Below are 15996 nucleotides of genomic sequence, written 5' to 3' on the forward strand. Positions count from 1 at the left end.
AAGGAAGGAGCTGCATTGAGATGTAGGGATACTGGCACACACACACAGCAAAAGTGACGCCAGACCCAATCCTTCTAAATCATCCATCAGAGGTTGATGGATTGATCCAACAATACCACTCCCTGTTTGCTAGTCCTCACTATTCCCCAAAAACCACGTTGCTCACTGATGACCTCCAAAACACTCTCCGCCCCCATACTTACATGAAAAGCAGTAATTGTGGGAATAGCTGTTGGTAGCGTATGGTGAGAGGAAGTAGATTTCTTTCCTTCCCACCCTTTTTATTTGTTGCCCTTATGCTCCTGATAGTACAGCACACAGGAAAACCTTCTGAGGACTATGGAATAGCTCCATAGTTCCTAGACTTTGGGTTCTAGGGTACTGTTACCAGCGCATGAGAGGTGCAGGGGGGGGGGAGAGAGAACAAACCTACCTTTTTGCTCTATGTGCCTTCACTGAGGCTCCTAGCAAAACAACAACAAACAAACCTATGGTCATGTAAAGCATACTCAATAAACACACAAGACGTAACCAGCTGTGTTCTTAGATAAATAAGGTATACTATGCATAGTATCAAATCATAAATTTCAACAGAAGTAACTCATAAAATTCAACAAACAAACAAAGCAGAAGACCCAGCAGATAAGATCATTCTCTAGTCAGTTCATGCATAAGGTCCATCCGTGTAATAGTGTCTATTCCACCTGTCTGTTCATAAGGTCCAAACAATCCACACAAAAGGTTGTTACAGTTCCACAGAATCCTTTCGCAGCCACTACTTTCAGGGAAGGGAGGATGCATTTTCCAAGCTCAAGAAAATTATCTCAATTTTCCTGATCCCCCCCTGTAACCCCCCCAAGTTAATCTAGTGAGAGATTTGGGGAGCTCACTTAGCTTTACACACATTGTACCTCCTTCCAATGGCTTCTATTGTTGGTAGGGATCATTATGGCTGTACTTCCATAGGGAAACCACAGATTGCGAAACTATGCGTGATGGCTGAGAGACTTCTGATCTACAGTACTTTATTTTTATTTGTTTTTTAATTAAATTTCTATACTGCTTTTCATTCGCGGATCATAGAGCTCCATACCAAGGGTCATATTCAGATGTAAAACTAAGCCATTGTTTGGTGTTTTATTAATTTTTATTTATTTCACAAAATTTATATACCGCTTGATAAAGCGGTTTGTAAACTGTGTTATCATTAAACTGCTAGTACCTTCGAAACCAATATTTGTCTTAAAAAATTAATTTCAGTCTCTATATTGTAGGAGTCAGAGGAGTGAAAGAATGTGTGTGTGTGTGTGTGTGTGTGTGTGTGTGTGTGTGTGTCCCCGACTAGTGTAAAATACAAATGTGCTGAAAGGAAGCAAAGTTTGCAAAATTTAGGAAATACTATAATTAATGCTGTCCCACCAGGGATCATGATGCAGTCTGTGTTTCGTCTTTTGTAAGACACCTTCTCTCTTCTGTACACAGGAAGGACAAACAGGGAAGCAGGAGGTTACATGGGCAACTATAAATCTGACATTTCCTGACTCAGTCTGCAACCTAAACAACATCCTTTTAAAATAGGTGTGGAGCGTTTTATTTAATATGTACAGCTCCCTCCCCCCTCCCCCGTTTTAATGGAACTCTGCCAGTTAATACCAGCTGATATGCCGGTCTTTTGATTTTTATTCCCAGAGGCCCCAACTATACACCAAAATTACTTCACCTGCCCCTGAACTGTGGACATTTCTGGTGTTGAATGAACATGGCACCTCTTTAACAGAGCATTTTGATGAATGTGGTCTATATGCTGTTCAATAGGTCAGGGGAGGAAAAGGAAGAGACGAGGTAGCCAAAACTACAGGGAAAATGTTATTACGTAGAATAGATCAACTCAGATTGGAATTCATCCAGCATGCTGGGGACGGAGGCTGTTAAAACTATTAGCGGAATTGGTAAACTTCAGAAGTTGTAACATTATGTTGTTTATGTGCAGCCAGTTTTTAAACCATCATGTCCTTTCTTGTGCCCTTTTCTTCTATTGATGCTAAGTATTGTCCTTCGGTTTTGAAAGGTTTTCTTGAAGCTGTTTCTTTTTCCTGAATGGTCAGCTTCCTCTCCTTATGGAAGAATTTAGCTCTCCTCCTTCATTGGTATAGTTGCCTTTGCCTTTTACAATTTGTTTATCCAGTGCATATAATAAACACGGACTCCATGGCTTTGCCATATGAGTCAGTGCACTGCAGCAGCAGTTCATGGGATCTGGCATTCAACCTGTTAAGCTAAAACTGACTAAAAGTTTGAAACTTGGCATTCATCCATACTTTAATATGGTGTCCATAAGCAATGCCCCTTCAAGGGCCAGCAAGGCCAGTTAAGCCTAAAACTGCATTTAAACAATTTTGATATGGATCCCAATAAGCGATGCTGTCTGGGCTATAGGAGAGTAACATGTGTGCATTTTTCCCCCTTTGCTCACTTTATGCTTCAAGCCTGCGATGAACCTCTTGGTCTGCAGCGGCCGCTGCTATCTTTACACCACAGCCTTCAGCCTGCTATACACCACCTCCTCCTATCTGTATCCTGTTACAGTGGTACCTCGGGTTAAGTACTTAATTCGTTCCGGAGGTCCGTTCTTAACCTGAAACTGTTCTTAACCTGAAGCACCACTTTAGCTAATGGGGCCTCCTGCTGCCGCCGCGCTGCTAGAGCACGATTTCTGTTCTCATCCTGAAGCAAAGTTCTTAACCTGAAGCACTATTTCTGGGTTAGCAGAGTCTGTAACCTGAAGCGTACGTAACCTGAAGCATATGTAACCTGAGGTACCACTGTACTCTCAGCTGCAGCTCCTGTGCTCCACACATTGTAAAAGAGTCAAGATACAGGGCTGGGGTGAGTCCTCCTTTAGGAATGGTTTTGTGTTGCCTTCAGGGGCGTTTTCTACTGAAGAAGGTGCAGAAAGGGAAGGTGTTGGCCACACACCAAGAATTCTGCTTTGGGTGGTTTGTGGCGCACAAAACAAAGTACCCATTCTCTACAATACAAAATCAGGCCCATAAACAAGGAAACACCTTGTCCACCCGTTCATCTCTGGGAAAGACAAAAAGTGAGCTTGGGATGCATGGAACATCTGACATTTCTGACATGGACAGAAGCTCCAACATGCATGCTTGACAATACCATGATGCCTCTTGAAAGGTCGGTAGTCCTTCTGCATGATAGAACCAATGGATTGTGCAAAGTCAATGAGGCAGGGCACCATCTGTTTTCAAGAAGGTCACAATCCCCAGAGACTATTCCGCAGGTGGCTCTCAAATAGCACACACTGCATACAATCTGTTGAATAGATCTATCTTACCATAGATATGGGGTTGGGAAAGAAAAGATGGATCTCAGGGGCTGGCAACCAAAGTGGACAATTCTTGACCAAGCTCAGAAAAGGTGGTATGAACTAATCTTTCTTTATATATTGCTTGATTGTAATAAAACCTCTAAGCAGTTTATGATAAATATTAACATTATCAATAAAAGCAGCTAAACATAATTAAAAATGGAGGTAATTAAAATTAGCAGCATAAAAGATTAAAACACTTCAACACCTGCATGTCTGGACTTGCTAATAATAATAATAATAATAATAATAATAATAATAATAATAATAATTTATACCTCGCCCATCTGGTTGGGTTTCCTCAGCCACTCTGGGTGGCTTCCAACAAAAATTAAAAATACAATGAAACATCAAACATTAAAAACTTCCCTAAACAGGACTGCCTTCAGGTGTCTTCTAAAAGTCAGATAGTTGTTTATTTCCTTGACAAGCCCTCTGCCTGGTTCCCTGTAACCTCACCTCTCACAGTGAGGGAACCTCCAGAAGGCCCTCAGAGCTGGACCACTGTGTCTGGGCTGAATGATGGGGGTGGAGACGCTCCTTCAGGTATACTTAAAATACTTTAAGCAGACACCAAAATGATGAAAGCGAAGGCAGCTTCCTGATGTAACCTGGCAGGGAATTTCAAAGAATAGGTGCAACCACGCTAAAATATGTATTTTTTACAAGCACAAAACCAGTTTATATGGCCCCTGAAATGGGGCCAGTTCTACAGATCGAAGTGCTCAGGTGTGCATAGATGTGGTAAGACTATCTCACAAGTAAACTTAACCAAGCTATTAAGGGCTTCATATACTACAGGTAGGGACGCAGGTGGCGCTGTGGGTTAAACCACAGAGCCTAGGACTTGCCGATCAGAAGGTTGGCGGTTCGAATCCGTGACGGGGTGAGCTCCCGCTGCTTGGTCCCTGCTCCTGCCAACCTAGCAGTTCGAAAGCACCTCAAAGTGCAAGTAGATAAATAGGGACCGTTCCAGCGGGAAGGTAAACAGCGTTTCCGTGCACTGCTCTGGTTCGCCAGAAGCGGCTTAGTCATGCTGGCCACATGACCCGGAAGCTGTCTGAGGACAAACACCGGCTCCCTCGGCCTATAGAGAGGGATGAGCGCACAACCACAGAGTTGGTCACGACTGGACCTAATGGTCACGGGTCCCTTTACCTTTTATACTACAGGTAACATCTTGAACATGGCCCAGAGCAGCTCTCAGATCAGAGGTGTTATATGCTGACAGGGTTTCCTGTTGGCAAATGTGCTGCAGGATTCTATACTAACTGCAGCATCCAGATCAAGCACAAAGGTAGCTCCGCACAGAGCTCATTACAGTAATCCAATCTGGATGCTATAACGGCAGGAAAAAGTGCTACAAGGCCAGTCTTAATTACACTGCTCTTTGTCACTGAACGAAACCATTTTCAGGAATGATTCAAGTTGAATCCAGAGCAGCTACACATTCTTCTCAAGAGTGCGCATTTGGCATAAACAGAACACCTTTCTAGGTTTCCAGTCAATAAAATAGGTACATAACTATATTTATATCATATTACACAGTATCGATCTATACACAAAAACAAGAAGTTTGTAGATTTATTTTTGGATTACAAATCTTTGGGATTAATATTAGCTTGGTGTTTAATATAAACTGGTTTTTCAGAAACAGTATCCAACCCGCTCTGGGATCCCACAGCTAATTCTCCCCTGGTCTCCTCACTGTCCCAAATAGGACTAATTTAGCCAGCTAGCCCTGGTGATCATCTAATGTTTATTGGATGGATTTCCCCCCTAATTTGATTTTTGAATTTATTGTTATTCACGTTTTATACTGTATTTTATGCTGTTTTTTGTTGCATCAATTAAGTGTTTTAAATTTGTTGTTAGCTGCCCTGAGCCCAGTTTTCTGAACAGGGTAGGGTGGGGTATAAATGAAAAATTATTATTATTATTATTATTATTATTATTATTATTATTATTATTATTATCCCCAAGTATTGGCCATGCTGGCTGGGGCAGATGGAAGTTGGAGTCTAACAACATCTGCAGGGCACCGGGTTGGGAAATGCTGCTTTGAATGATATCATAAGTCATTATGGGACTTGGATGCCATCACTGAAAGAAAAGAAGCTTCTGTTGTTATAAATTTAGCAGGAAGTTTCCCTAACGAAGAGTATACCAGAGACACAAGAGACTCCTGTTCCAAGTATAGTAAGAAAATGGTAGGAGGATATCTTGGAACACAGTTGCTAGTTCCATTAATTCATTTATGTTGCTAGGCCTAGTATACTTTTCAGTTTACTTTTCCTTAGGACTATTCTTTTAAAAAAGCAGTACTTGTATCCTGGAAAGGTAGCAAACTGATACTGGACTTCCCGTTGGTAGAGCTAAAACTACCCACCTTATATTCTTTCCTGCAACGTATAGGTGGGGCAAAATCATTGTCACCTGAACTAGTGGTGTTTGCAGTTCCATGTTCTGCAATATGATGAAAGAACCATCTATTTAACACCCACTCCTAGGCTCATAAAAGAAATCCCATTTCATGGAGCTTGGCTCCTTCAGTCTTAAAAGAAATCCTAATCACAAGTATTAGCTCCATTTCTCAGAAAATGGGCCAGGTGGCTGGGAATTCTAGGAATCCTGTGGGATTGTAAGTCATCTGTAGCAACTAGGGAAAAGCATTGAGTCAGTGATCCATTTGGGACAAGAGAGTTCCCCCAGCCTGATAAGATGTGTCCCTCTTGTTTGGTATAGAGCGGCAAGCAGTGGCTAACATGTAGTGCTTGTTAGTCATATGCTCATTTTAGAAATTACTACTATTTCTGTAGTGCTGTACAGGGAAAATAGCAGCAGATTGCTTAGCAATTTCTAAAAGAAAATCATGCAGTTAAAAATGAAACCTGAAAAGCAAAACGTATTATCTATTTAGTAAGTATTCCTGATTGTGCCCGTAGATGAAAAACCATTCAACTACAGTAACCAGCTGGCAAAACTCTGTATTTAATACTCTATAAAAAGTATCAAATGTCTCACAGACTGGATCTTCCACTAAGTAAGTAAATGAATTTATATTTTCTCCCCATCTGCTTTATTTAACCCAAATGGCCATAACGTTTCAGTTGACCAGTCAGTCCAGCACTGCTCAGAAGAGCACTTTGAATTTCTTTCTTATTGAAATCAATGCAGTCTTTAATAGTGAATGCTATCTCTGAAAAATTTTGATATTGGATTGTATCCAAAGTTAGCCATTCTCAGAGTGGACCCATTCAAATTAATGGACATGGCTAATTTAGGTCTATTAATCTCAATGGGACTGCTTTAACTTAGTTGGATATAGCCATTGACACCCTCATTTGACATTTTCACCCACAGTGTTAGTGAGTGGAGCATGTAATAAACACCATTAAAAAAAAATCCATTCAAAATATACATCTCTGTTTGAACAATGTAGGATAGCAGTAATGTAGAAAGGCAGTAATTCTTCCAAATACTGGAAACCACAGGAAGGGAGAGTGCCGTTGTGCTCAGATCATGCATTTAAACGGCCTCGGTCCAGTATACCTGAAGGAGCGTCTTCACCCCCATCGTTCTGCCCAGACACTGAGGTCCAGTGCCGAGGGTCATTCTGGCAGTTCCCTCGCTGTGAGAAGCCAAGTTACAGGGAACCAGGCAGAGGGCCTTCTCAGTGGTGTTATCTTGGTGTTATCAGCGCCATGCTCTAACCAACTGAGCTATCCAGCTGTTCCCAGTGTTGTGTGACATGGTGATGCTTTTGAATCATGCTAACTAACGATGTTTCTACGTACCGTATGCCTGGGAAGCTTCAGAAGCTGCCTCATACCAGTAATCTAGACTCTAGAACATGGCAGAAAGTTTAGAGCTCTTCTAGATGAAAAATATTAGAAAGCCCCCAAACTTTCTGCAGAGCAGCACTGCTGGTTTTGCCCAACAATAGTTAATGTCCTTGGCTGTGTATAACAAAGGCAACCTGAAGGCTATTGAACACATGCTATGGGAACCTACAGGTATGTGTTTTAAAATAAATTTGTGTACATCTCTTCTTTTTAAACAGCTGTGTATTTCCAGATAAAAGCCACACACACCCATCCAGTCAAGCCTGCATACTTTTCATTATCTGCCTAAAACACTAACAAAATAATGTATCTTCTCCTCAGGACTTATATTGATTCATCCTGCTGTGAATACAAATTATGGGGCTTGACAATAAGATAATAAAACCGAGAGAGAGAGAGAGAGAGAGAGAGAGAGAGAGAGAGAGAGAGAGAGAGAAGGAGGAGGAGGAGGAGGAAAGTAGCATATATATATATATATATATATATATATATATATATATATATATATATATATTCTTTGTTTGCAAATGTGGAGCATTAATTGCATTCCTGTGCGGCAATCTGGACTGAGCTTCTGCTAGGCAAATTAGATATAAACTGAAGGTGAGGGCAAAAGGGTCACCACAGCAAGGGAGCATCGAGTGACAGGCACAGGGACCTCCGATGCATGGCTTGCAGAGCAGATGTTCACAAGGATGCAGTGATTATTGAACTGGTAATAAAAAAGCATCAGCTTACAGGCAGCCACGATGGATGCTGGTAATTATAAAGCATCCCCTGGGAGGAAAATGACACAAGTCAGCCGCATCTCTGCAATCACAGGGGCATAATTAAAGCTCCAGTAACAGTTGTTAATAGGGTGCAAATAAAACAGGGGGAAAATTTGAACGCAGTCTTTTTTTAGACAGACGGCAAAGGGCAATGTAATTACAGGGACTGCACATTTTATAATTTTACTATAGGTAGTAAAACAAAGAGTTTTAATATATATTATGGATACGGCGATAGCAACACGTACAAACACACACATGCACAGTGTATAAACAATGCCAAAAGCATTTTGCTCTATGTCGTTTGGATGTAGAGAACAGATTTTTAAACAGAATGTTTATGTTTTTAATTCTTAGAATGAACTAAACAAAAACATAAAGAAAATAGAACATTCATAAATATTTGGCCATTGTATCTTCCAAGGAAGATCCATAAAGGTGCAATGTGCCAAGAGACATGAGCGCTGGCCATATAAATGAGCAGCCTTTGCTTAGGCCTTATTTAAATACGATGCAGAGAAGGCAGGAAGACTATACCCATTGCACAAGCCCCATTTAATCAATTGCTTTGCCTGTGGGTGCACTGCTGCTCATAGCCAGGGTGGGCTGTGGCAACAGAAATTATTGATAGCATGGGATGGCGTGTATGATATCATTTTTAATGTAAATAAATACTTCATTTTCTAACTTACCTCAAGTAAGGAAATCAGCCCTGAGTGCTCACTGGAAGGACAGATCCTGAAACTGAGGCTCCAATACTTTGGCCACCTCATGAGAAGAGAAGACTTCCTGGAAAAGACCCTGATGTTGGGAAAGATGGAAGGCACAAGGAGAAGGGGATGACAGAGGACGAGATGGTTGGATAGTGTTCTCGAAGCTACCAGCATGGGTTTGACCAAACTGCGGGAGGCAGTGGAAAAGAGGAGTGCCTTACGTGCTCTGGTCCATGGGGTCACGAAGAGTCGGACACAACTAAACGACTGAACAACAACAACAAGAAGAAGAAGAAGTTAGAAAAGGTGGTGGTTCTTCCTTCATTAGAAGTTTTTAGTGGCCACCTTTCAGTGATGCTGTAGTAGTGGGTGTCCTGCATCAAAAGGGGTTGGATTAGATCATAGAATAATAGAATTGTAGAGTTGGAAGGTACCCTGAGGGTCATCTAGTCCAATCCCCTGCAATGCAGGAATCTTAACTAAAGCATCCATAACAGATGGCCATCCAAGCTCCGCTTAAAAACCTCCAAGGAAGGAGAGTCCACCACCTCTTGTGGGAGTCTGTTCCACTGACAAACAGCTCTTACCATCAGAAAGTTCTTCCTGTTGTTTTGTCGGAAGCCCCCTGTTTGTAACTTGAATCCATTGGTTAGGGTCCTGCCCTACAGATCAGGAGAAAACATGCTCGCTCCATCTTTCTTGTGACAGCCCTTTAGGTATTTGAAGATGGCTATCATATCTCCTCTCAGTCTCTTCTTTTCCAGGCAAACATATACCCAACACCCTCAGTCATTCCTCATTAAGCTTTCTTTCCAGACCACTGATCATTTTGGTTGACCTCCTCTGCACACATTCAGTGTCAATATACTTCTTAAATTGTGGCACCCCAAACTGGACACAATACTCCAGGTGTGGTCTGACCAAAGCAGAACAGAGTGGGGCTATTAATTCCCTTCATCTGGACACTATACTTCTGTTGATACAATTTAGAATAACATTTGTTTTTTTTCTTTTTCTGCTGGATCACACTATTGACTCATGTTAAGCTTGTGGTCCACTAAGACCCCTAGATCCTTTTCATATGTACTACTAAGCAAGCCAGGTGTCCCCCATCTTATATTTGTGCAGCTGGTTCTTCCTACCTAAGTACAGAAATGTACATTTGTCTCTATTGAAAATCATTTTGTTAGTTTTGGCCCAGTTCTCCAATCTGTTAAGGCCGTTTTGAATCCAGATTCTGTCCTCTGTGGCATTAGCTACCGTCCCAGTTTGGTGTCATCTGCAGATTTGATCATCATCCCCTCAATTCCTTCGTCCAAGTCATTTATAAAGATGTTGGACTACAATGGGCCTAGGACAGAACCCTGCAGCACCCCACTTGTCACTTTTTCTTTTCCTATCTTGGGCTGCAGCTCCCTCCTTGCATTGTTTACTCTGTTATCATCAGGTTGGGCACTGCTTTCCTTTTTGGTGAAGAAAGGGGAAAAGTAGGTGTTGACAGTTCTGTTTTCTCTCTGTCACCCTATAGCATTTCTCCATCATCTCCACGCAAAGGACCTCGTACTTGCTTGTTCTTACTCTTGCTTCAAACATAGTTGAAGAAAACTTTTCAATTATTTTAAACCTCTCTTGCAAACCTGAGTTACGCCTGAGCTTTAGCTTTTCTGACCTTGCTGCAACTGTTAGATAATGACTGTGGTGTCTTTAGGATATATGGTTTTATTAACACATATCCACAACCTGAGTATATGATGGATGGTGTCAGGGGTACAAGGGCAGAGGCACAGGGAAGGCAGGAAATGGAGAGCGATGGAGAGGAATCCCAGGACAGCGAGGAAGAGGATAGCAATGACGCAGGGGATTCCATGAGTCTCTCCAGCGAATCAGAGGATTCCCAGAAGGGGGCGCCTGTGGTAAGGGCAAGGGGAGCCCCAGGGGGAAAGTGCCAGGAGCGGGGGGCCAGCAGGGGACCCCAAAGCGGCAGTTGGGAATCAGGGCCAGCCTCCCCACCAGAGCGCAGCGAAGGAGGGGGAGGTTCCAGTGTGTCAGAGGGAGCAGCTCCGGCGACAGAGAAAGGGGAGGGATCAGAGCAAGCCGTTCTCCCGGAAGAGGAGGAGGGCAGTGAGGGGAGTAGCATAACTGTCAAAAGGAAGGTCAGAGGTTGGGCGCGCGCGCCAAGTTCAAATGAGGAGGCACGCGGGAGAACAGGGAGCCCGGAGGAGGAGGAGCCAGGTCCCAAAGCCCGCAGGAGGGGGGAGGAGCAGTCTGGAGACTCCGCTTCAGGAGAGAGCAGGAAGGGAGGAACCCCGGCGGGCAGAAAGACCCTGCGGAAAAGGAAAGAGAGAAAAAGGTGGAGCAGCGTTAGCTTATTAAACTGGTGTAGGGGAGGGACCGATTCAGAGGGGACTTCTAATGTCTAAGGCTAAGAGACGCGAGGCTGCACGCCTCGGTTGTGGAACCAATAATGAACTGCAATAAACATCCTTGTATATAAGAAGAACTTGGCGTTGGTCTTTTGTGAGCTGAGACCTGGAGCAGCCCTGACAGATGGTCTCACAGAATTAACACCCTGAAGATCTTGCTTCCTCATTCAGTTCCTATGGGATCCCTAGTCCAGCTCACAGCAGGACATGTCTGTCCCCAGCTTCTTCCAGCCTGCTCTCTCACACAACTCTCCATCCCAGCCTCCCTTTAGTCTTTTGTTCTCCATCACTTAGTTGTAGCTATTACAACCTTGCTCATTATTTTAGATGCTGATGAGGCACTGACTGGATATTGTTTCTGTATGGTCCTTGAAGGATCACTACAACCTTTAGCTCCTGATGCAGGGAGTCAGAGTTCTGAATATTCAGATTGAACCTAAAACTTACTTTCCTTTGATTGACATTTTCTCCCAGATACCACCTGTTTTTGTGAAGGGGATGGTGATTAAGACCTTGGGAAGGTCCCACAGTATGGAATTCACTTCTCCTTGACACTCGGCTGATTAAAGCCATTGTCCCACATATGTTTTGAGTGTGTCCTGCTACTTTCAGAGCAGAGTGACTACTAAATTGGTCTGGACATTGCCAAAGCATGTCATTTTGCCCATTTCCCATTAGCATTGGTTGCTATTCAAGATCAACATATGAGTGAAGACAATGATAGTAGACAAAGACGAAGCTCACCCGTGACAGTTTCATAATCACTATCCAGCATTTCTTCCCATTTGTTACATGCAAAGTCAAGCAGTCTTGAAAGCTGTGATATCTCCAGTAAGGAAAATGGAATTTATAGCAGTTAAGTTTCTCATCACTGAACAACTCACATGAAAATATCCATTGCAGGCAGAAGAAAACACCCATAACCTCTTCACCCCACACCCAGAGTCAAAGGTGTTGCTCATGTTAGGGTTCTCCTTCCTGAAGACGAATAAAGAGATAGCTGAATTTTCTCAGTGACATCTAATTTTATCATCCGGTTGATTTCAGCATCTCCTTGGTTCCCTAGTGCTAATGGGGCTTAAATGGCACATATATTTTTGGCAGCACATTTGGATCTATATTACATGATGTATTATATCCATAATGTATCCAAGCTCATTAAACACCTCATCAAATTCTTTAAGAATATCTTCTCCATTCTATTCAGGAGACATGTTATATATTCATTTGACCATTTCCAGCCTGCCCTTCAACCTAAGCAAACATGAAACTTCCTTTCCCAATATTTCACATACCACTGAGTGATATCGCTTCTTATATAAATATGCTATTAGAATTTTGCTAGTGGTCTCATTCGGAACCTCCTGCACGAAATAAGTTTAGTTTTATAAGTGAGGCACATAGGAGTAACTAATCTTCATTACAGTCTGCTTTCGTTCAGTTTTGAAATTCACATTTCCTCTGTATCTGGTTCCACATGCTAATTCCAAGTTCCAAGCTTCATTCTGCATATTTGTTGAAACCTAATAAAAATAATATCTCTGCCTCATCATCACCACAATCATCTTCAGTGGACAGTGCTTGATTTTTCTTTTTTGTGCTTTTGCAGAAGTAAATTGTGAAATGGTTGCTTTATAAAGGAAATCACTTTATAACTTGTACTGGGTATCCTATTTGCAACATGTACAACTCTTTTGCATTCATCCACTTGCCTTCTCCTTAGTGAAGTCAGGTAAATTTTCAGAAGGACCTCTCCTGATCAGATTATCAACTGCACAAGAATTCTGATATGTCACTTTCTAATTTCATGAGTACCAGTCTCAGCTGGCACTATTTTATTTTTTTTTGAGACAAATATAAAACTAAATGTATTCAGTTTTATCAACTGTTTTGGATGGTAAATCTAGTAAATTGAGTGGTAAATCCGTATTGCTTCTGGGCTTGTAAAAAGGGATGCAGCTGGGATATTTGATCATCACCAGTATGAGGGGGCAGGATAGCAGTGACCCTTGATACTTGTATAGCCCTGATGTGGCTAAAATCTGGTTTGACTAAACACAATAGAAAAGCATGGGAGTAGAGCTATTTGCAATGAATTTATTTCATTGGTCTCAATGGGACATAGTCAGCACTTTGTATATCCAAAGCATCATCATCACCAGCCTTCAGCTGGCTTGCCTTCAGGACAGAAGCTTCTAAAGTATTATTTTATTCATCACATCTCCAAAACTCTGCTTTTGTGTGGCTTCACCAAAAAATGGGAATCCCTTGAACTGATAAGAGTCACTAAAGTATAATCACATGGCAACATGTGGTTACTTACCAATCTTTCTGGGTGGGGAAAGATGCTCAGTCCCCTCAGGACTATAACATGGATTTTGACTTAATAAGAATAAGAATAAGAATAAGAATAAGAATAAGAATAAGAATAAGAATAAGAATAAGAATAATTTATTATTTATACCCCGCCCATCTGGCTGGGCCTCCCCAGCCACTCTGGGCGGCTTCCATAGAAACCAAAAATACAATAAAATATCACACGTTAAAAACTTCCCTGAAGATGTCTTCTGAATGTGAGGTAGTTGTTTATCGCTTTGACATCTGCTGGAAGGGCGTTCCACAGGGCGGGCGCCACTACCGAGAAGGCCCTCTGCCTGGTTCCCTGTAGCTTTGCTTCTCGCAATGAGGGAACCGCCAGAAGGCCCTCACTTTCTGTGATAGCCTTACTCAAATAATAGATGCAGCATTCTCATAAAGATTTTGGTAGATGCCGACTTTCAGAATGCAAGATTTGTAGCAGCATAAGAAGAGCTCTTAACTGCGTCTTTCTTCGTATTTATTACTTCTGCATTTTAATTTCAGGTTTAAATTAATAACTGATTTGCCTCATGGAAGTCCAGTGGACTGAGGGAATTACATCTCCGGTCTCTTCACAGGTAGCCTACCTAATTAAAATATGACTCAAGGTATTACAAGTTAGCTTCCTTTGAATTAAAATATTCTGTTTCTTTCCTTTGTTTGAAAAAGTATCCCCCCACTCCCCACTCCTACTGTAGGAGGATGCATGTGTTACTATAGACTCACATTTCATATGGGACTAATTGCCACTGGCTTAGGGCTGCTTGTCAAAATGCTCCCTCTGTAGTCTCTCTCGTCTAAAGGCCAAATCATTGTGGGGGGACATGAGGTTAAGGCCTTCTCTGTATCATTGTTTAACCAAATGCTTGTTCTCAGTGGAAGTCCTTCATAATCCCTGCTTCTTACCAGCATTTTATGTGGCGCGTCTGATGTTAACAGCATCATATTACCTCCAATTTGCTTTGTTTGATATCCTCGTTGTGAACAGCAATCTCTTCTTAGAGCCTAATTTCGATATACTAACCCACAGCAGGGAAGGCTAATGGCACTAGGTGACTTTAGTAGCTGTACTTCATTCCCCCCCTTCCCCTCTACGCTACAACCAGTTCTCCTGCCAGGTTGGAACGGCTTTCCCCCAAATGCATAATGGTCACCACCCACTGAGATCTAAGTCAGCCCTTGCTTCCTTGGATCCTGGCCAGATTCACACTGCTGAGAGTGGCACTTTGCTTCTTCCTCTGATGTGGAAAAGGGACTTTTAACAGTCAGCAAATCTCCCTAAATTGACTCTCTTACAGTGGGATGCGAGTAGGAAACGTCCCTTAGAAGAAGAAATTGTTCGTATCTCTGTGTAAATGATATGCCAAAGCTGAGATCTAAAGGGAAATTTTCATAACCAGATTAATAATTCTTTGTAGTTTAATGGGCAGCTAAATTCCCAGTGTTCCACTGAGGCAGTTCTGTAAATAGTGGCTCCCCTGCCCCATCCTGTTCAAATTTCAAAACTTATAATCTGGTGATGCACTGCACCTTGTCAGGAACTGTGCATAACGCCCCCCCCCCCAAGAGAAACAAATAGGCTGAAAAGGCAATGCTGCAAGACCCTCAAGTCTCACTAAGGCAATAGTTCCTTCAGCACAAGCGTTTCTGCTGTGCCAGATGGAGCAATCTCCTATTTTCTCCCCCTGCATGGTGTCCCAACCCACCCAAGAGCTCATCAGGAGGGATCAGGGGCACATGGGGGGAGGGGGGCAGAGGGGAATCCCTATTGCCCTAGTTGGACTCAATGCACTGGCTCCAGCATTTGTTTAGTTGAACTTGGAACACTATTATTTTTATACTGCTTTTACCATATACATTTTATACCACTTAGTACCACCTACAGCAGTGGGATGGAGTTGGAAGGGTGAGAAAAGGAATGAAAAGTGGGACTCGCAGCAAAACATTGCACTATGGATCATTGGGGGGGGGGTGTTAGCCAGTCAGCCATGCCCTCTTCCAGGGCACACCATTTAATTCCATTCTCCCCCAGTTTCCCATATTACCCTCCCTAGTTCCATCAGTGAGCCAGTATTGCATGGCCACTGAACATGTTTACTCTTTGTCATTGGACACTTTTGGGGGAGAGGGCCCCCTTTTAGGTTTTTCATGTGCTTTCCTCCAAGTTGCTGATACCTCCTCCTCCTTAGGCATGAGTGGTGACATTTGGTTACACAAGGGTAAACTTGGAAAATGACTTTGCTTATACTATATAGGATTTACTGTAACCAAATGGGGCTCTTCTGCCCCTTGCCTACCAGTGAGCCCCACATTCAGATTACAGTGGTACCTCGGGTTACAGACGCTTCAGGTTACAGACTCCACTAACCCAGAAATATTACCTCGGGTTAAGAACTTTGCTTCAGGATGAGAACAGAAATCGCGTGGCAGCGGCGCAGCAGCAGCAGGAGGCCCCATTAGCTAAAGTGGTGCTTCAGGTTAAGAACAGTTTCAGGTTAAGAA

The 15996-nt window shown here is 42.5% G+C and overlaps 1 long non-coding RNA gene across 1 annotated transcript in view; it reads left to right on the plus strand.

Moving 5' to 3' along the window:
- Positions 1-7155: 7155 nt before the first annotated feature.
- LOC308596326 overlaps positions 7156-15996 on the plus strand; it is a 70543-nt gene continuing 61702 nt past the window's right edge. Inside the window, exons 1-2 of the long non-coding RNA XR_014012462.1 lie at positions 7156-7401; positions 13999-14072. This is a non-coding gene — a long non-coding RNA (uncharacterized lncRNA). The remainder of the gene's footprint in view (positions 7402-13998; positions 14073-15996) is intronic.

This window comes from Podarcis bocagei (genome assembly GCF_964188305.1).
Source record: "Podarcis bocagei genome assembly, chromosome: 1".
In the NCBI taxonomy this organism is placed as follows: domain Eukaryota; kingdom Metazoa; phylum Chordata; class Lepidosauria; order Squamata; family Lacertidae; genus Podarcis; species Podarcis bocagei.